Source organism: Oncorhynchus gorbuscha, linkage group LG07 (genome assembly GCF_021184085.1).
Source record: "Oncorhynchus gorbuscha isolate QuinsamMale2020 ecotype Even-year linkage group LG07, OgorEven_v1.0, whole genome shotgun sequence".
Classification (NCBI taxonomy): Eukaryota; Metazoa; Chordata; class Actinopteri; order Salmoniformes; family Salmonidae; genus Oncorhynchus; species Oncorhynchus gorbuscha.
The window spans coordinates 34141495-34161996 of NC_060179.1; the positions used below are offsets into that span (position 1 = coordinate 34141495).

Here is a 20502-nt window from a genome sequence, read left to right on the forward strand (position 1 = left end):
CGGCGCATGTGACTAATAACATTGTATTTGATTGTCTGAGTGTGACCACCTCGCAATGGGTTACTGCAGCTAGTGTTGCCAGCACTGCCACTAGCTGGGTGGGGCCACTCCGCTGTAATTCCCACTGGCTAGGTACAAGGTCATAAAGGTTCTCATTAGTAGCTTTGAGAAATTCCTTGTATATTATGCTCACCCATCTGGGGGCAGTACTGCTTTAGTGGGTCTGTGACCACGTTAATCTTTCGGTATAGGCTATTTGCCATAGGCCTATAAAACAGATAATGACTTCTCCTTAGTGAGTGGGTCGCTCAGGTGGGTGTATAGGGTTGGGGTCTGTTCCATCATGATAGGACAATAAATAAGCGATATTTGTCATTTATTTTAAAATGCATGTCTCATATCTGCACAAAATGAAAGCTCTCACAATGCTTTCTTGCAGACACACAGGGGCTCTGGCATTTGTAACCATTTTCCTTTTTCATTCAACACCAAGCTTTTCCAAACACAAAAACACACACCCCACCTTCCATCGCATTACACCCACACATACCCAGATACTGTACGTTCTATGTCCTGTTTGCTGTGTTTTTATCCCCAACACGTTGATTCTGACCTAATTTCAGGCTTTTGAGTATTTTTGTGTTCCAGTTTCTTAAATTTGAAGATGTATTATTTGAATAATTATCCTTTCTACTAATGCTGGCTCATCTATGTGACTCACCACCTGGATTCGGTCTTATGTAGCAAAATGTGAAATGGTGTTTTTTATATTACATAAAAGTAGAGACTCAGAGCTACAAAATGGTATATCATACACTGAATTTGAGGAACAATGGGAAAGTAATTCTGCCTTGCATGTTGATCAACTTGTAAACTCACATTTTGAGAAAATAGTATTTGCATGTTATCTAGTGAAGAGTTCTGTCTACACCCATTCAGGCTATTGATCTCATTGGGCCTAGCACACAGCTTTATGCTTATCATGACATACTTGAGTAATAAGGCTTGAGGGGGTGTGGTATATGGGGAATGAAAGTCACAAACCACGGTTATGACAAAATATATACATTTTTCCGTTGCTATTTACGTTGCTAACCAGTTTATAATAGCAATCATCCGAACCATCTAGTTTATAAAAGGATTTAGAGCCATTGTGCCCTTGAGCAAGGCACTTAACCCCCACAACATTTCCCTGGGCGCCCAAGTGTGTCAGCCTCCCCGCACAGCTCCAAACAATTCTGTCAGATATCTGTCATATATATATATATTTCAGGGTTGTTGGGTTATTAGCAGAAGTCAAATTTCAATTGGCCCTTGTGTCCAATAAAGTGATCTTAATCTTAATTTACGTTGAAGTACAATTTCTAATGAAGTTTTTCTCTGAAGAACGAGTTCCATGCATCTTTTAGATTTTGTCCTGTAGTGTTCTGTTGGTGGTTAGCCTTTAAAAGCCTTTGGCCTACTTTTTCTACTTGGTGAACTGAAAATAAAATATCTTGCGCAGTCATGTAAAAAATATATTTTGCAATGTTTTAGCAGATACAATTTTACTTCCTAAGCAACTAATAATTAGATAATGCAAGTGCACGTTAGACAAATTAACATGTTATTTGTTCGCTTCAAGGCCTTTTGAGATTCCTGTCAGTCAGAACAACAATGCTACTTTTTCTTCAGTGAGCAACTGTTTTATTTTGTCCACCAGTTTTTCAACTGCTCCTCAACCGGTTTTGAGCTACCCCTCTCTTTCGCACTCGCTCGTTCACTCTCTCCTCATCTTCCATCTTGTTTTGAGAAAAAAGCTGGGTCCTGGCTGTCAATAGGAGCTGCTCGTCAGTTCATCTCTCAGCAGAAGAGCATCCCTGGGTGCCAGGAAGCCTCTTTGATCTTCTCATGGCACTGCACTTCCTGCCCGCTTCACACAGAGCTCGGGATACCAGATAAAAGGCATAACAGCCACTCATTTCCAGCCTATTGTTTCCCAGTAAACGAAGAACCCCACCCCCATTATCCTCAACCCCTTAACTAGACAGCTGATATAGGATCTCGCGGCATTCACATGACACAGCCCCTTGGCTAACAGCATTTCTCCTTATCAAATTCAATGGGTTATTTGCACCGCCAAACTCTGTATAAATGAGTCCTGTCAATGGGATTTGGGGATTTTATAATGGGACTCAATGTGCACTGAACCGGATTTGGCAGGGGTTTACAAATATTCATTGTGTGTTGCCGACATTGCAACGTTAGTGGCGTTAAATAGCGACTTAAAAATAATTTTAATCCCCCCCCACTTTGACAAGTGCCACGTTAATCAATTGCTTCAGATTTGTATACTGAATGCCGGATATGTTTTCCTCCAGAGTTGTATGTGTAGATTGATCATTTGTGTGTTTTCATTCAGGATGTATACCTTGCACCGGGTGCAGGATTCTATCAGGGCGAACCGGAGTGTAGAAGACCCTAAGACGGTGGAGCAGCTCTTAAACCAGGGCAGGGATAACCTAGACATCAACCAAAGACAGGTAGGCTAAGCCACACACACACACACACACACACACACACACACACACACACTGGTTCATGAAAGAACAGAGTTATTCCAGCGAGGATTGTGATGCTCACAGCATCATCTTTTCCCCCAACAATCATTCATCCAAAGAAATGTTTTCCATTAATCACCCACAAAAATGTCCCTTGGCCAGCATTTCTCTGTACTGTAGTTTCTACAGTGGGGGTTCTTATTACCCATCCTCTACGTTGCTCACTCCCCCTCGTGTAACCCCTCTACACAAACATGTCCAGATGCATGTAGATGAGCACCTGTTAAGTGTCTACCTGTCGACTCTCCCGCAGTGCCGCTGCAACAGAGTGCTAATCACAGCTGATGCCCTGCTGTTGGCTGCTTTGTCCCCATAATGCACTCCAACCTCCAAACCCATTCCCAGGGGATCATGGCGAAGGCTGCAACCCTCTCTCTTAGGTATATCTCCATCGGTCTGTCTTCTCTGTCTCGCTTTCTCTTTTTGCATATCATTCACTCTTTCTCTACCTGTAACTTCCTTCATACTGGACACAGAGACCGTAACATGGTATCCACGAGTTCATCTGATTCTGGGGAAGTAGATGCCAAAATCCCAAAGTATCCCTTTAACCATCAAGGTAGTTTCACTTTTGCTGTAGTTTGACTGACTGACACATTAAAATATGCCGTTAGTAAAACGGCCACGTGGTCGATAATCTACACAGACGGGCTCCCGCGCCATAATTAAAATGGCCAGCCATTGTCATGCCTCTGTTGTAGTGATGGGGGGGGGTCGAGTTACATATCGCAATATTATCTTTGAACGATGAGTTTAAAAAATATATACATACATGCATGCATTGTCATGCAGGTGAAAGAGGACCCAAAAGCGACTTAACAGAAACAGAGTTTATTCAAGTCCAAACAGAAAACGACAAATCCTGAATCCTTAACAGGAAATGTCCAAACAGGGAATAACAGAAATCCTCTAGTCTGTAGAGGGGAATAACAGGAGAAGCGGCCACAGACTGCAGGTCGCTCCGGGTAGGCGCAGGCCGTAGCTGACAGAGACACCTGCTCACACGCAGCATCTGATGAAGGCAAAAACACGACAGGACAGGGCGATACACAATCACAGCACGGTGAATTCTAAACAAGGAACCGACAGGACAGGAACGGAACACAAAGGAAGAAATAGGGACTCTAATCAGGGGAAAGGATCGGGAACAGGTGTGGGAAGACTAAATGATGATTAGGGGAATAGGAACAGCTGGGAGCAGGAACGGAACGATAGAGAGAAGAGAGAGCGAGAGAGTGAGAGAGGGAGGGGGAGAGAGAGGGATAGAAAGAGGGAAAGAACCTAATAAGACCAGCAGAGGGAAACGAATAGAATGGGGAGCACAGGGACAAGACATGATAATAAATGACAAACATGACAGTACCCCCCACTCACCGAGCGCCTCCTGGCGCACTCGAGGAGGAATCCTGGCGGCAACGGAGGAAATCATCGATGAGTGAACGGTCCAGCACGTCCCGAGACGGAACCCAACTCCTCTCCTCAGGACCGTAACCCTCCCAATCCACTAAGTATTGGTGACCCCGTCCCCGAGAACGCATGTCCATGATCTTATGTACCTTGTAAATAGGTGCGCTCTCGACAAGGACGGGAGGGGGAGGGAAGACGAACGGGGGTGCGAAGAAAGGGCTTAACACAGGAGACATGGAAGACAGGATGGACGCGACGAAGATGTCGCGGAAGAAGCAGTCGCACAGCGACAGGATTGACGACCTGGGAGACACGGAACGGACCAATGAACCGCGGAGTCAACTTACGAGAAGCTGTCGTAAGAGGAAGGTTGCGAGTGGAAAGCCACACTCTCTGGCCGCAACAATACCTTGGACTCTTAATCCTGCGTTTATTGGCGGCTCTCACCGTCTGTGCCCTGTAACGGCAAAGTGCAGACCTCACCCTCCTCCAGGTGCGCTCACAACGTTGGACAAACGCTTGAGCGGAGGGAACGCTGGACTCGGCAAGCTGGGATGAGAACAGAGGAGGCTGGTAACCCAGACTACTCTGAAACGGAGATAACCCGGTAGCAGACGAAGGAAGCGAATTGTGAGCGTATTCTGCCCAGGGGAGCTGTTCTGCCCAAGACGCAGGGTTTCTGAAAGAAAGGCTGCGTAGTATGCGACCAATCGTCTGATTGGCCCTCTCTGCTTGACCGTTAGACTGGGGATGAAACCCGGAAGAGAGACTGACGGACGCACCAATCAAACGACAGAACTCCCTCCAAAACTGTGACGTGAATTGCGGGCCTCTGTCTGAAACGGCGTCTAACGGGAGGCCATGAATTCTGAATACATTCTCAATAATGATTTGTGCCGTCTCCTTAGCGGAAGGAAGTTTAGCGAGGGGAATGAAATGTGCCGCCTTAGAGAACCTATCGACAACCGTAAGAATCACAGTCTTCCCCGCAGACAAAGGCAGACCGGTAATGAAGTCTAAGGCGATGTGAGACCATGGTCGAGAAGGAATGGGGAGCGGTCTGAGACGACCGGCAGGAGGAGAGTTACCCGACTTAGTCTGCGCGCAGTCCGAACAAGCAGCCACGAAACGGCGCGTGTCACGCTCCTGAGTCGGCCACCAAAAGCGCTGGCGAATAGACGCAAGAGTGCCTCGAACACCGGGATGACCAGCTAACTTGGCAGAGTGAGCCCACTGAAGAACAGCCAGACGAGTGGAAACAGGAACGAAAAGGAGGTTACTAGGACAAGCGCGCGGCGACGCAGTGTGCGTGAGTGCTTGCTTAACCTGTCTTTCAATTCCCAGACTGTTAACCCGACAACACGCCCATAAGGAAGAATCCCCTCGGGATCAGTAGAAGCCACAGAAGAACTAAACAGACGGGATAAGGCATCAGGCTTGGTGTTCTTGCTACCCGGACGGTAAGAAATCACAAACTCGAAACGAGCGAAAAACAACGCCCAACGAGCTTGACGGGCATTAAGTCGTTTGGCAGAACGGATGTACTCAAGGTTCTTATGGTCTGTCCAAACGACAAAAGGAACGGTCGCCCCCTCCAACCACTGTCGCCATTCGCCTAGGGCTAAGCGGATGGCGAGCAGTTCACGGTTACCCACATCATAGTTGCGCTCAGATGGCGACAGGCGATGAGAAAAATAAGCGCAAGGATGAACCTTATCGTCAGACTGGAATCGCTGGGATAGAATGGCTCCCACGCCTACCTCTGAAGCGTCAACCTCGACAATGAATTGTCTAGTGACGTCAGGAGTAACGAGGATAGGAGCGGACGTAAAACGTTCTTTTAGAAGATCAAAAGCTCCCTGGGCGGAACCGGACCACTTAAAACACGTCTTGACAGAAGTAAGAGCTGTGAGAGGGGCAGCAACTTGACCGAAATTACGAATGAAACGCCGATAGAAATTAGCGAAACCTAAAAAGCGCTGCAACTCGACACGTGACCTTGGAACGGGCCAATCACTGACAGCTTGGACCTTAGCGGAATCCATCTGAATGCCTTCAGCGGAAATAACGGAACCGAGAAAAGTAACGGAGGAGACATGAAAAGAGCACTTCTCAGCCTTTACGTAGAGACAATTCTCTAAAAGGCGCTGTAGAACACGTCGAACGTGCTGAACATGAATCTCGAGTGACGGAGAAAAAAATCAGGATATCGTCAAGATAGACAAAAACAAAGATGTTCAGCATGTCTCTCAGAACATCATTAACTAATGCCTGAAAAACAGCTGGCGCATTGGCGAGACCGAACGGCAGAACCCGGTACTCAAAATGCCCTAACGGAGTGTTAAACGCCGTTTTCCACTGTCCCCCTCTCTGATGCGCACGAGATGGTAAGCGTTACGAAGGTCCAACTTAGTAAAGCACCTGGCTCCCTGCAGAATCTCGAAGGCTGATGACATAAGGGGAAGCGGATAACGATTCTTAACCGTTATGTCATTCAGCCCTCGATAATCCACGCAGGGGCGCAGAGTACCGTCCTTCTTCTTAACAAAAAGAACCCCGCCCCGGCCGGAGAGGAAGAAGGCACTATGGGACCGGCGTCAAGAGACACAGACAAATAATCCTCGAGAGCCTTACGTTCGGGAGCCGACAGAGAGTATAGTCTACCTCGAGGAGGAGTGGTCCCCCGGAAGGAGATCAATACTACAATCATACGACCGGTGAGGAGGAAGGGAGTTGGCTCGGGACCGACTGAAGACCGTGCGCAGATCATGATATTCCTCCGGCACTCCTGTCAAATCGCCAGGTTCCTCCTGAGAAGTAGGGACAGAAGAAACGGGAGGGATGGCAGACATTAAACACTTCACATGACAAGAAACGTTCCAGGATAGGATAGAATTACTAGACCAATTAATAGAAGGATTATGACATACTAGCCAGGGATGACCCAAAACAACAGGTGTAAACGGTGAACGGAAAATCAAAAAAGAAATAGTCTCACTGTGGTTACCAGATACTGTGAGGGTTAAAGGTAGTGTCTCAAATCTGATACTGGGAAGATGACTACCATCTAAGGCGAACATGGGCGTAGGCTTCTCTAACTCTCTGAAAGGAATGTCATGTTTCCGAACCCATGCTTCGTCCATGAAACAACCCTCAGCCCCAGAGTCTATCAAGGCACTACATGTAGCACCCGAACCGGTCCAGCGTAGATGGACCGACAAAGTAGTACAGGATTTTGATGGAGAGACTTGAGTAGTTGCGCTCACCTGTAGCCCTCCGCTTACAGATGAGCTCTGGCTTTTACTGGACATGAATTAACAAAATGTCCAGCAACTCCGCAATAGAGGCACAGGCGGTTGGTGATCCTCCGTTCCCTCTCCTTAGTCGAGATGCGAATCCCTCCCAGCTGCATGGGCTCAGTCTCAAAGCCAGAGGAGGGAGATGGTTGCGATGCGGAGCAGGGAAACACCGTTGATGCGAGCTCTCTTCCACGAGCCCGGTGACGAAGATCTACCCGTCGTTCTATGCGGATGGCGAGAGCAATCAAAGAGTCCACATCTGAAGGAACCTCCCGGGAGAGAATCTCATCCTTAACCACTGCGTGGAGTCCCTCCAGAAAACGAGCGAGCAGCGCCGGCTCGTTCCACTCACTAGAGGCAGCAAGAGTGCGAAACTCAATAGAATAATCCGTTATGGACCGTTCACCTTGGCATAAGGAAGCCAGGGCCCTAGAAGCCTCCCCACCAAAAACTGAACGGTCAAAAACCCGAATCATCTCCTCTTTAAAGTTCTGGAACTTGTTAGAGCAATCAGCCCTTGCCTCCCAGATAGCTGTGCCCCATTCTCGAGCCCGGCCAGTAAGGAGTGAAATGACGTAAGCAACCCGAGCTCTCTCTCTAGAGTATGTGTTGGGTTGAGAGAGAACACAATCTCACACTGCGTGAGAAAGGAGCGGCACTCAGTGGGCTGCCCGGAGTAGCAAGGTGGGTTATTAACCCTAGGTTCTGGAGGCTCGGCAGGCCAGGAAGTAACAGGTGGCACGAGACGTAGACTCTGGAACTGTCCAGAGAGGTCGGAAACCTGAGCGGCCAGGTTCTCCACGGCATGGCGAGCAGCAGACAATTCCTGCTCGTGTCTGCCGAGCATGGCTCCTTGGATCTCGACGGCAGTGTAACGAGCGTCTGAAGTCGCTGGGTCCATTCCTTGGTCGGTTCCTTCTGTCATGCAGGTGAAAGAGGACCCAAAAGCGACTTAACAGAAAGAGTTTATTCAAGTCCAAACAGAAAACGACAAATCCTGAATCCTTAACAGGAAATGTCCAAACAGGGAATAACAGAAATCCTCTAGTCTGTAGAGGGAATAACAGGAGAAGCGGCCACAGACTGCAGGTCGACCGGGTAGGCGCAGGCCGTAGCTGACAGAGACACCTGCTCACACGCAGCATCTGATGAAGGCAAAAACACGACAGGACAGGGCGATACACAATCACAGCACGGTGAATTCTAAACAAGGAACCGACAGGACAGGAACGGAACACAAAGGAAGAAATAGGGACTCTAATCAGGGGAAAGGATCGGGAACAGGTGTGGGAAGACTAAATGATGATTAGGGGAATAGGAACAGCTGGGAGCAGGAACGGAACGATAGAGAGAAGAGAGAGCGAGAGAGTGAGAGAGGGAGGGGGAGAGAGAGGGATAGAAAGAGGGAAAGAACCTAATAAGACCAGCAGAGGGAAACGAATAGAATGGGGAGCACAGGGACAAGACATGATAATAAATGACAAACATGACATGCATACTGTGGGGTAGTGCTAGTCTGCTGTACCTGTGCCAAAACGCTAGTATTTTTCATTCTTTAGCTTGTTCTCCATCTTCTATATAGTGATAATCCTCTCAGCAGTTTTATTTCCCTCAATGATCAAAACTTGTTCTCATGCTCTCTCGTCTCTCGGCAGCAGACATAGTGAGCAGTACGTTTGGAACATCAATTCGCAATATCGAATCGCAATACGCATCGTAGAGCTGGGCGATATATCTAATTCATTTGAGGTTGTTTTATCACGGTATTCCAAATGTCTGTGTTGCAAGCATCAACTTGTTTTTTTTTTTATGAGCACTTACGTCCGTCCGCTTGTTGTCATGTTTTTCGTCTCTTCTCCTTTTGCTTCTTCTGCTGTGACTGTACACCTTCCCATTTACACACACACACACACACACACACACACACACACACACACACACACACACACACACACACACACACACACACACACACACACACACACACACACACACACACACACACACACACACACACACACACACACACACACACACACACACACACCAAGCTCCTGCTACTCACAACAACAAAGAAGAAAGATCACTTCCTCTTTGACAACAAGTGGTTTCAACTTACTATTTGCATTTGAGGTTTGGTCCTACCGAATCGGTCATATAGACACAAACACGTTGAGATATTATTTTTCTATAATCGACGAGAATCACATTTCAAAAGGCACTCGCACATCTGAGCTGTCTTTGTTGTAGGTGCATGGTAACAGTAAATAAGATTAAGCTTTACGTATCGGCCCCAAGGCCTTCGTCAGAGCTCTCGCACAACTGCCATATTAAAATGCAACGGAATTCCATATGTTGCATTATGACATTACAAATAATTAACAATTGACCGGTTTAATCAGGTAATAGAAGTAAAGTGGCGGAAAGACCAAGAACCGATAGGGGCGGAAAATACAACAAGCCAGGACCAAGTATTGAAGAGGGGAGATGCACGTGCAGCACAAAGTAGTAACACCTCTTAAGACACAAGAACTCCAGTCAGGAAGCACTCCACAGCACTGGAAATCTCACAGCACCTTTTGTCACCTCAAGGCCGCAAGAGGGACCCATCTGATGCCACCCCAGAAACCCAAGCAATAAGATAATTAAATAGATGAGCAAAAACCAAGGAATGGAACCAACTAGACCAAGACCTCAACAAAGTCCTAGAGCCACTAGCGGGACAGCTTAATGGAACGTGGACTCCTTCGCAATTCACTTATCTGGCGAGAGAATGCTCTGGCACAGTGGAAAAGGAGACCCGAACTGCACACCAGCCAAACAGAGGGGAGATCCAACGCCGGAAGAGTTCAAAAGAGATGGGCAGTGATCTGGCCACCACTTCCGACCCGCCAATGGGAGGGTGTTACAGTTCAGGGTCGAAACACCTGAGGAAAGCTAGACAATGTCTGATGACATCAGCTTCTGGCCAAAGCAACAGTCATTGAAGCAAGTGAAGAAGCATCCCTAGATATACACTATATACAGTGGTTCTTCCTTTAAAAGTTGCGTCATACTACGTCACACCTTGCGGGCTGTTGCAGCATTCTGTGGCACGTTATGTCAGACATTTTTTCTGTTAATGAAAGTTATTGCTATTTTGACCACCAGAGGGCATCTTTGAGAAGCATTTGATTAGTCTCCATATTACAAGCACGCGGGAGACCGAGGTTCAATCCCCCAACGGGGAGGAAGAACTAGGCTGTCCTTGTAAATAAGAATTTGTTCTTAACTGATCCCATATGTGTTGTTTCATAGTTGTGATGTGTTCACTATTATTCTACAATGTAGAAAATATTAAAAATATAGATAAATCCTGAAATGAGTAGGTGTGAAACAATTAGATTATGTTTTTTTGCTGAAGTTTACTGATACTAGCCATATTCAACGAGTGTTGAGCACTCAAATTCATTATTCTGTGCTCTGGTACACTCGGACGGACGAGAGTGCTCTGAAATCGGTGTAGAGCCAGAGCGAATTTACGAAAGCACCTGAATGTCCATTGAGAACGCACAATGACTATACCGCTAAGCTAAGCTAAGAATGACGGGAATAATCAAGTCAAAAAACATTGGGTAGTTAGCCTATAGTCAATATACTGGCAAGTTTGATGCATACCTACTAACATTAAGTAGCTAGCTAACATATGCTATGTGGTTCGTATGGACAGCGTAGATAACAAATTGTCAGCTAATATAATGTGTAAGGTAACTTATTTGAAAGTCATTACATTGAGTAGCAAGCTACCCCTTGGTCATTAGGGCAAATCTGGTCTGTGTTAGGAGGGGGGGGGGGGCGGTTCATACCTAGATCTGCTATTAGACTTTGCAGCCTTTACTAAAGAATAGTCTATTGTTCAGCTATTAGTCCCCCTCCCCAACTTACAACAAATTGTTACTCCCATTGTCATGCAGGTGAAAGAGGACCCAAAAGCGACTTGGCGAAAACAGAGTCTTTAATCCAGTAAAGTTAATACAAACAAAAAACACAACTTTCACTCGAAATGACGAGGACAAACTGGAGACTCGATCTTGAACAGCAGGTGAACAGCAGGTTGCCTCGGGAAGGCACATGAACCAGACAGACTCAGACACCTGCTCACCACGCAGCATCTGAGGAAAACACGACACGACAGGGCGATACACAAACACAGCACGGTGAATTCTAGACAAGGAACCGACAGGACAGGAACGGAACACAAAGGAAGAAATAGGGACTCTAATCACGGGAAAGGATCGGGAACAGGTGTGGGAAGACTAAATGATTGATTAGGGGAATAGGAACAGCTGGGAGCAGGAACGGAACGATAGAGAGAAGAGAGAGCGAGAGAGTGAGAGAGGGAGGGGAGAGAGAGGGATAGGAAGAGGGAAAGAACCTAATAAGACCAGCAGAGGGAAACGAATAGAATGGGAAGCACAGGGACAAGACAAGATAATAAATGACAAAACATGACAGTACCCCCCACTCACCGAGCGCCTCCTGGCGCACTCGAGGAGGAATCCTGGCGGCAACGGAGGAAATCATCAATGAGTGAACGGTCCAGCACGTCCCGAGACGGAACCCAACTCCTCTCCTCAGGACCGTAACCCTCCCAATCCACTAAGTATTGGTGACCCCGTCCCGAGAACGCATGTCCATGATCTTATGTACCTTGTAAATAGGTGCGCTCTCGACAAGGACGGGAGGGGGGAGGGAAGACGAACGGGGTGCGAAGAAAGGGCTTGACACAGGAGACATGGAAGACAGGATGGACGCGACGAAGATGTCGCGGAAGAAGCAGTCGCACAGCGACAGGATTGACGACCTGGGAGACACGGAACGGACCAATGAACCGCGGAGTCAACTTACGAGAAGCTGTCGTAAGAGGAAGGTTGCGAGTGGAAAGCCACACTCTCTGGCCGCAACAATACCTTGGACTCTTAATCCTGCGTTTATTGGCGGCTCTCACAGTCTGTGCCCTGTAACGGCAAAGTGCAGACCTCACCCTCCTCCAGGTGCGCTCACAACGTTGGACAAACGCTTGAGCGGAGGGAACGCTGGACTCGGCAAGCTGGGATGAGAACAGAGGAGGCTGGTAACCCAGACTACTCTGAAACGGAGATAACCCGGTAGCAGACGAAGGAAGCGAATTGTGAGCGTATTCTGCCCAGGGGAGCTGTTCTGCCCAAGACGCAGGGTTTCTGAAAGAAAGGCTGCGTAGTATGCGACCAATCGTCTGATTGGCCCTCTCTGCTTGACCGTTAGACTGGGGATGAAACCCGGAAGAGAGACTGACGGACGCACCAATCAAACGACAGAACTCCCTCCAAAACTGTGACGTGAATTGCGGGCCTCTGTCTGAAACGGCGTCTAACGGGAGGCCATGAATTCTGAATACATTCTCGATAATGATTTGTGCCGTCTCCTTAGCGGAAGGAAGTTTAGCGAGGGGAATGAAATGTGCCGCCTTAGAGAACCTATCGACAACCGTAAGAATCACAGTCTTCCCCGCAGACAAAGGCAGACCGGTAATGAAGTCTAGGGCGATGTGAGACCATGGTCGAGAAGGAATGGGGAGCGGTCTGAGACGACCGGCAGGAGGAGAGTTACCCGACTTAGTCTGCGCGCAGTCCGAACAAGCAGCCACGAAACGGCGCGTGTCACGCTCCTGAGTCGGCCACCAAAAGCGCTGGCGAATAGACGCAAGAGTGCCTCGAACACCGGGATGACCAGCTAACTTGGCAGAGTGAGCCCACTGAAGAACAGCCAGACGAGTGGAAACAGGAACGAAAAGGAGGTTACTAGGACAAGCGCGCGGCGACGCAGTGTGCGTGAGTGCTTGCTTAACCTGTCTTTCAATTCCCCAGACTGTTAACCCGACAACACGCCCATAAGGAAGAATCCCCTCGGGATCAGTAGAAGCCACAGAAGAACTAAACAGACGGGATAAGGCATCAGGCTTGGTGTTCTTGCTACCCGGACGGTAAGAAATCACAAACTCGAAACGAGCGAAAAACAACGCCCAACGAGCTTGACGGGCATTAAGTCGTTTGGCAGAACGGATGTACTCAAGGTTCTTATGGTCTGTCCAAACGACAAAAGGAACGGTCGCCCCCTCCAACCACTGTCGCCATTCGCCTAGGGCTAAGCGGATGGCGAGCAGTTCACGGTTACCCACATCATAGTTGCGCTCAGATGGCGACAGGCGATGAGAAAAATAAGCGCAAGGATGAACCTTATCGTCAGACTGGAAGCGCTGGGATAGAATGGCTCCCACGCCTACCTCTGAAGCGTCAACCTCGACAATGAATTGTCTAGTGACGTCAGGAGTAACGAGGATAGGAGCGGACGTAAAACGTTCTTTTAGAAGATCAAAAGCTCCCTGGGCGGAACCGGACCACTTAAAACACGTCTTGACAGAAGTAAGAGCTGTGAGAGGGGCAGCAACTTGACCGAAATTACGAATGAAACGCCGATAGAAATTAGCGAAACCTAAAAAGCGCTGCAACTCGACACGTGACCTTGGAACGGGCCAATCACTGACAGCTTGGACCTTAGCGGAATCCATCTGAATGCCTTCAGCGGAAATAACGGAACCGAGAAAAGTAACGGAGGAGACATGAAAAGAGCACTTCTCAGACTTTACGTAGAGACAATTCTCTAAAAGGCGCTGTAGAACACGTCGAACGTGCTGAACATGAATCTCGAGTGACGGAGAAAAAATCAGGATATCGTCAAGATAGACAAAAACAAAGATGTTCAGCATGTCTCTCAGAACATCATTAACTAATGCCTGAAAAACAGCTGGCGCATTGGCGAGACCAAACGGCAGAACCCGGTACTCAAAATGCCCTAACGGAGTGTTAAACGCCGTTTTTCCACTCGTCCCCCTCTCTGATGCGCACGAGATGGTAAGCGTTACGAAGGTCCAACTTAGTAAAGCACCTGGCTCCCTGCAGAATCTCGAAGGCTGATGACATAAGGGGAAGCGGATAACGATTCTTAACCGTTATGTCATTCAGCCCTCGATATCCACGCAGGGGCGCAGAGTACCGTCCTTCTTCTTAACAAAAAGAACCCCGCCCCGGCCGGAGAGGAAGAAGGCACTATGGTACCGGCGTCAAGAGACACAGACAAATAATCCTCGAGAGCCTTACGTTCGGGAGCCGACAGAGAGTATAGTCTACCCCGAGGAGGAGTGGTCCCCGGGAGGAGATCAATACTACAATCATACGACCGGTGAGGAGGAAGGGAGTTGGCTCGGGACCGACTGAAGACCGTGCGCAGATCATGATATTCCTCCGGCACTCCTGTCAAATCGCCAGGTTCCTCCTGAGAAGTAGGGACAGAAGAAACGGGAGGGATGGCAGACATTAAACACTTCACATGACAAGAAACGTTCCAGGATAGGATAGAATTACTAGACCAATTAATAGAAGGATTATGACATACTAGCCAGGGATGACCCAAAACAACAGGTGTAAACGGTGAACGAAAAATCAAAAAGAAATAGTCTCACTGTGGTTACCAGATACTGTGAGGGTTAAAGGTAGTGTCTCAAATCTGATACTGGGAAGATGACTACCATCTAAGGCGAACATGGGCGTAGGCTTCTCTAACTCTCTGAAAGGAATGTCATGTTTCCGAACCCATGCTTCGTCCATGAAACAACCCTCAGCCCCAGAGTCTATCAAGGCACTACATGTAGCACCCGAACCGGTCCAGCGTAGATGGACCGACAAAGTAGTACAGGATTTTGATGGAGAGACTTGAGTAGTTGCGCTCACCTGTAGCCCTCCGCTTACAGATGAGCTCTGGCTTTTACTGGACATGAATTAACAAAATGTCCAGCAACTCCGCAATAGAGGCACAGGCGGTTGGTGATCCTCCGTTCCCTCTCCTTAGTCGAGATGCGAATCCCTCCCAGCTGCATGGGCTCAGTCTCTGAGCCAGAGGAGGGAGATGGTTGCGATGCGGAGCAGGGAAACACCGTTGATGCGAGCTCTCTTCCACGAGCCCGGTGACGAAGATCTACCCGTCGTTCTATGCGGATGGCGAGAGCAATCAAAGAGTCCACATCTGAAGGAACCTCCCGGGAGAGAATCTCATCCTTAACCACTGCGTGGAGTCCCTCCAGAAAACGAGCGAGCAGCGCCGGCTCGTTCCACTCACTAGAGGCAGCAAGAGTGCGAAACTCAATAGAATAATCCGTTATGGACCGTTCACCTTGGCATAGGGAAGCCAGGGCCCTAGAAGCCTCCCTACCAAAAACTGAACGGTCAAAAACCCGAATCATCTCCTCTTTAAAGTTCTGGAACTTGTTAGAGCAATCAGCCCTTGCCTCCCAGATAGCTGTGCCCCATTCTCGAGCCCGGCCAGTAAGGAGTGAAATGACGTAAGCAACCCGAGCTCTCTCTCTAGAGTATGTGTTGGGTTGGAGAGAGAACACAATCTCACACTGCGTGAGAAAGGAGCGGCACTCAGTGGGCTGCCCGGAGTAGCAAGGTGGGTTATTAACCCTAGGTTCTGGAGGCTCGGCAGGCCAGGAAGTAACAGGTGGCACGAGACGTAGACTCTGGAACTGTCCAGAGAGGTCGGAAACCTGAGCAGCCAGGTTCTCCACGGCATGGCGAGCAGCAGACAATTCCTGCTCGTGTCTGCCGAGCATGGCTCCTTGGATCTCGACGGCAGTGTAACGAGCGTCTGAAGTCGCTGGGTCCATTCCTTGGTCGGTTCCTTCTGTCATGCAGGTGAAAGAGGACCCAAAAGCGACTTGGCGAAAACAGAGTCTTTAATCCAGTAAAGTTAATACAAACAAAAAACACAACTTTCACTCGAAATGACGAGGACAAACTGGAGACTCGATCTTGAACAGCAGGTGAACAGCAGGTTGCCTCGGGAAGGCACATGAACCAGACAGACTCAGACACCTGCTCACCACGCAGCATCTGAGGAAAACACGACACGACAGGGCGATACACAAACACAGCACGGTGAATTCTAGACAAGGAACCGACAGGACAGGAACGGAACACAAAGGAAGAAATAGGGACTCTAATCAGGGGAAAGGATCGGGAACAGGTGTGGGAAGACTAAATGATTGATTAGGGGAATAGGAACAGCTGGGAGCAGGAACGGAACGATAGAGAGAAGAGAGAGCGAGAGAGTGAGAGAGGGAGGGGGAGAGAGAGGGATAGGAAGAGGGAAAGAACCTAATAAGACCAGCAGAGGGAAACGAATAGAATGGGAAGCACAGGGACAAGACAAGATAATAAATGACAAAACATGACACCCATCTTGTTCCTCATTTGTGGGCTTGCTGGCAGGATATGGGAGCACCTTTCGGTTGTATGTCAAGAATTCTGCATACAGTAGCACGTTTGTATGAAGGTGTGGTTATTCACAGGCAAATTGTAATATGCTATGGAGGTACATTAGTATCTTTTTGTCGAGAGCAAAATGTTTTATTTTCAATCAAAAAATCTGTTCTGAAAGCAACTTTTTTTTCCAACACAAAGGAAGTCATAGCGGACACCTACGAAGAAGGATTGTGTGAAGATGGCATCTCAGGTAAGCAGCACTGGGCGTTCTTCCGTCCAACTTTTACATAGCTAGTAGTTATCTCCTACGATTAAGTGTCGGTTCATAACATTCTACTATATTACATACATATATACAGTGCGGCAAAAAAGTATTTAGTCGGTCACCAATTGTGCAAGTTCTCCCACTTAAAAAGATGAGAGGCCTGTAATTTTCAACATAGGTACACTTCAACTATGACAGACAAAATTAGAAAAAAAATCCAGAAAATCACATTATAGGATTTTTTAATGAACTTATTTGCAAATTATGGTGGAAAATAAGTATTTGGTCACCTACAAACAAGCAAGATTTCTGGCTCTCACAGACCTGTAACTTCTTCTTTAAGAGGCTCCTCTGTCCTCCACTCGTTACCTGTATTAATGGCACCTGTTTGAACGTGTTATCAGTATAAAAGACACCTGTCCACAACCTCAAACAGTCACACTCCAAACTCCACTATGGCCAAGACCAAAGAGCTGTCAAAGGACACCAGAAACAAAATTGTAGACCTGAACCAGGCTGGGAAGACTGAATCTGCAGTAGGTAGGCAGCTTGGTTTGAAGAAATCAACTGTGGGAGCAATTATTAGGAAATGGAAGACATACAAGACCACTGATAATCTCCCTCGATCTGGGGCTCCACGCAAGATCACACCCCGTGGGGTCAAAATGATCAAAAGAACGGTGAGAAAATCCCAGAACCACACGGGGGGACCTAGTGAATGACCTGCAGAGAGCTGGGACCAAAGTAACAAAGCCTACCATCAGTAACACACTACGCCGCCAGGGACTCAAATCCTGCAGTGCCTGACGTGTCCCCCTGCTTAAGCCAGTACATGTCCAGGCCCGTCTGAAGTTTGCTAGAGAGCATTTGGATGATCCAGAAGAAGATTGGGAGAATGCCATATGGTCAGATGAAACCAAAATAGACAATGATCCCAAACACACTGCCCGGGCAACGAAGGAGTGGCTTCGTAAGAAGTAATTCAAGGTCCTGGAGTGGCCTAGCCAGTCTCCAGATCTCAACCCCATAGAAAATCTTTGGAGGGAGTTGAAAGTCTGTGTTGCCCAGCAACAGCCCCAAAACATCACTGCTCTAGAGGAGATCTGCATGGAGGAATGGGCCAAAATACCAGCAACAGTGTGTGAAAACCTTGTGAAGACTTACAGAAAACATTGCCAACAAAGGGTATATAACAAAGTATTGAGATAAACTTTTGTTATTGACCAAATACTTATTTTCCACCATAATTTGCAAATAAATTAATTAAAAATCCTACAATGTGATTTTCTGGATTTCTTTTCTCTCATTTTGTCTGTCATAGTTGAAGTATACCTATGAAGAAAATTACAGGCCTCATCTTTTTAAGTGGGAGAACTTGCACAATTGGTGACTGACTAAATACTTTTTTGCCCCACTGTACATACAAACATACTGTAGAATGATAAATCATGCAATTATTATTCTCAAGCTAACCAAACCATTGAGCTACGAACACCTGTTCTTGCCATTTTCAGGTGCATTAATCTAACTTATTTTCATGGCAACTCATAAGCAGGCCATGTCATATTTGTTTCATAGTCGATATATAATCATATTTCATGACAGAGTTACGGTTAGCTTTTTTTACAAGCTTCAAGTAGTATTTGTCTAGTAATGACATTATCTTCTATTGTTTGACCTCGTGTCTGTTTTTCAGCATAAAGTACTCTGTAACCACTTAGTGTGGACACCAGGTGAGACCACACACACACACACACACACACACACACACACACACACACACACACACACACACACACACACACACACACACACACACACACACACACACACACACACACACACACACACACACACACACACACACACACACACACACACACACACACACACACACAAAGTCTCTCTCTTTCACTTCATCCCTCTACCCTTTCTCCCTAAATCCTCTAGGTTATATTAGCTGTGTTGGTGAAATGATTGACTGACCGACTGAGTTAGAATTGTTAAAAAACAATGCATAATCATTCTCTCTATCCATCTGTCTCTCGCCTGCAGGTAGGTTTTGATGTGAGAGAGGAAGCCAGTCCCGTCATCTCCTCCTCACCCACTCTTAAGATAAGATAACCTACGGGCCAACTGGGAGCCCAAGGCTGGTTAGGAGATACCGCTAGAGACCCTATGTAATTGTGATGAACTGAGAGAATATTAGGGTAGCACTGTAATTCATTAATCATATGCTGTCTGCCTCTGTTCTTACCTTTCCCTTTCTGTCTTCTACATCTCTCTCCCCACCTCATCGTTGTTCCTCTTTTTTTTTATAGTGCACACCATACAGTTGGGAGAACAAGTATTTGATACACTGCCGATTTTGCAGGTTTTCCTACTTACAAAGCATGTAGTGGTCTGTAATTTGTATCATAGGTACACTTCAACTGTGAGAGACTGAATCTAAAACAAAAATCCAGAAAATCACATTGTAAGATTTTTAAGTAATTAATTTGCATTTTATTGCATGACATAAGTATTTGATCACCTACAAACCAGTAAGAATTACGGCTCTCACAGACCTGTTAGTTTTTTTTAAGCCCTCCTGTGTACCTATGATAAAAATTACAGACCTCTACATGCTTTGTAAGTAGGAAACACTGCTGATTTTGCAGGTTATCAAATACTTGTTCTCCCCACTGTATGTGCATTGAAATACACATTTAACTTGTATTTCTAATATTACAATTATTATAAAGCATGTATTATGTATTTATAACACCTGGATGATGAACTTTCAATAAACCATTTCACATTCTCCACTGGTTGAAATTAAGTATCTCATTGAAATAATCTTAATGCAGATGAAGGGAGTTAGATATGCATTGTTTTTTTTTGTATACATGAATTACAAATCAGCTCTTAAATCATGTTTCTAGTCTATTGCATAGTTACAATGTGTAATCATTGATGTCCCAGGAGCAGGAGTGGTATAAACACTGTTGAAGTGTAATAATTGTAATACATACATGCAGACACAGTATCATTCAAATAATGGAGTTTGATACACCTGGTATTGGATACGACTGAAAAATATTCTCACCTGAACCGCACCTTTATTTGCCAATGAAGAGTACATGATCAGTGAATATACTCAATGTACAGGCTACAATGTGGGTGATCTAATGTGTGGTAATAACTACAGTATATGTATATAGGACTTGCATCCTTGGCACAATAAAGTTATTATATTCTACTCTTTCCATAGGCTTCATTAATGCCATTCAGATTTGAAGTTGATACAACCACTATGATGGCTGAGGTTCATAGATAGGTGGGTTCTGAACTAATACTCATACCAAATGTTGTAAGGTCCTTACACAGATTGGCTAGATACTGTAGCTAGCTACAAATCCATAGGCATACCGTTATTTTTATCCTGCACTACACAATAAGCAAGTAGTTAGCTAGCTATGTTACTTGAGCTCCATTGCAAGGCAAGCTTACACCATTGTACATTCAATTTGCAGTAAATGCTTTAGCTAGCTAGATTCTTTACATCCACTGTTTCACAAGACGACAGCCTGGTTTGGTGCTTTTCTCAGGAG

The 20502-nt window shown here is 46.6% G+C and overlaps 2 long non-coding RNA genes across 2 annotated transcripts in view; both read left to right on the forward strand.

The window, feature by feature from the left end:
* LOC124039196 overlaps positions 1 to 3021 on the forward strand; it is a 33523-nt gene extending 30502 nt beyond the window's left edge. Inside the window, exons 2-3 of the long non-coding RNA XR_006839517.1 lie at positions 2402 to 2522; positions 2854 to 3021. This is a non-coding gene — a long non-coding RNA (uncharacterized LOC124039196). The remainder of the gene's footprint in view (positions 1 to 2401; positions 2523 to 2853) is intronic.
* A 13656-nt stretch (positions 3022 to 16677) lies between these two features.
* LOC124039197 lies at positions 16678 to 19351 on the forward strand. The gene is made up of 3 exons (XR_006839518.1): positions 16678 to 16894; positions 18606 to 18642; positions 18965 to 19351. It is a non-coding gene; the product is annotated as an uncharacterized LOC124039197 (long non-coding RNA).
* Positions 19352 to 20502: the final 1151 nt, after the last annotated feature.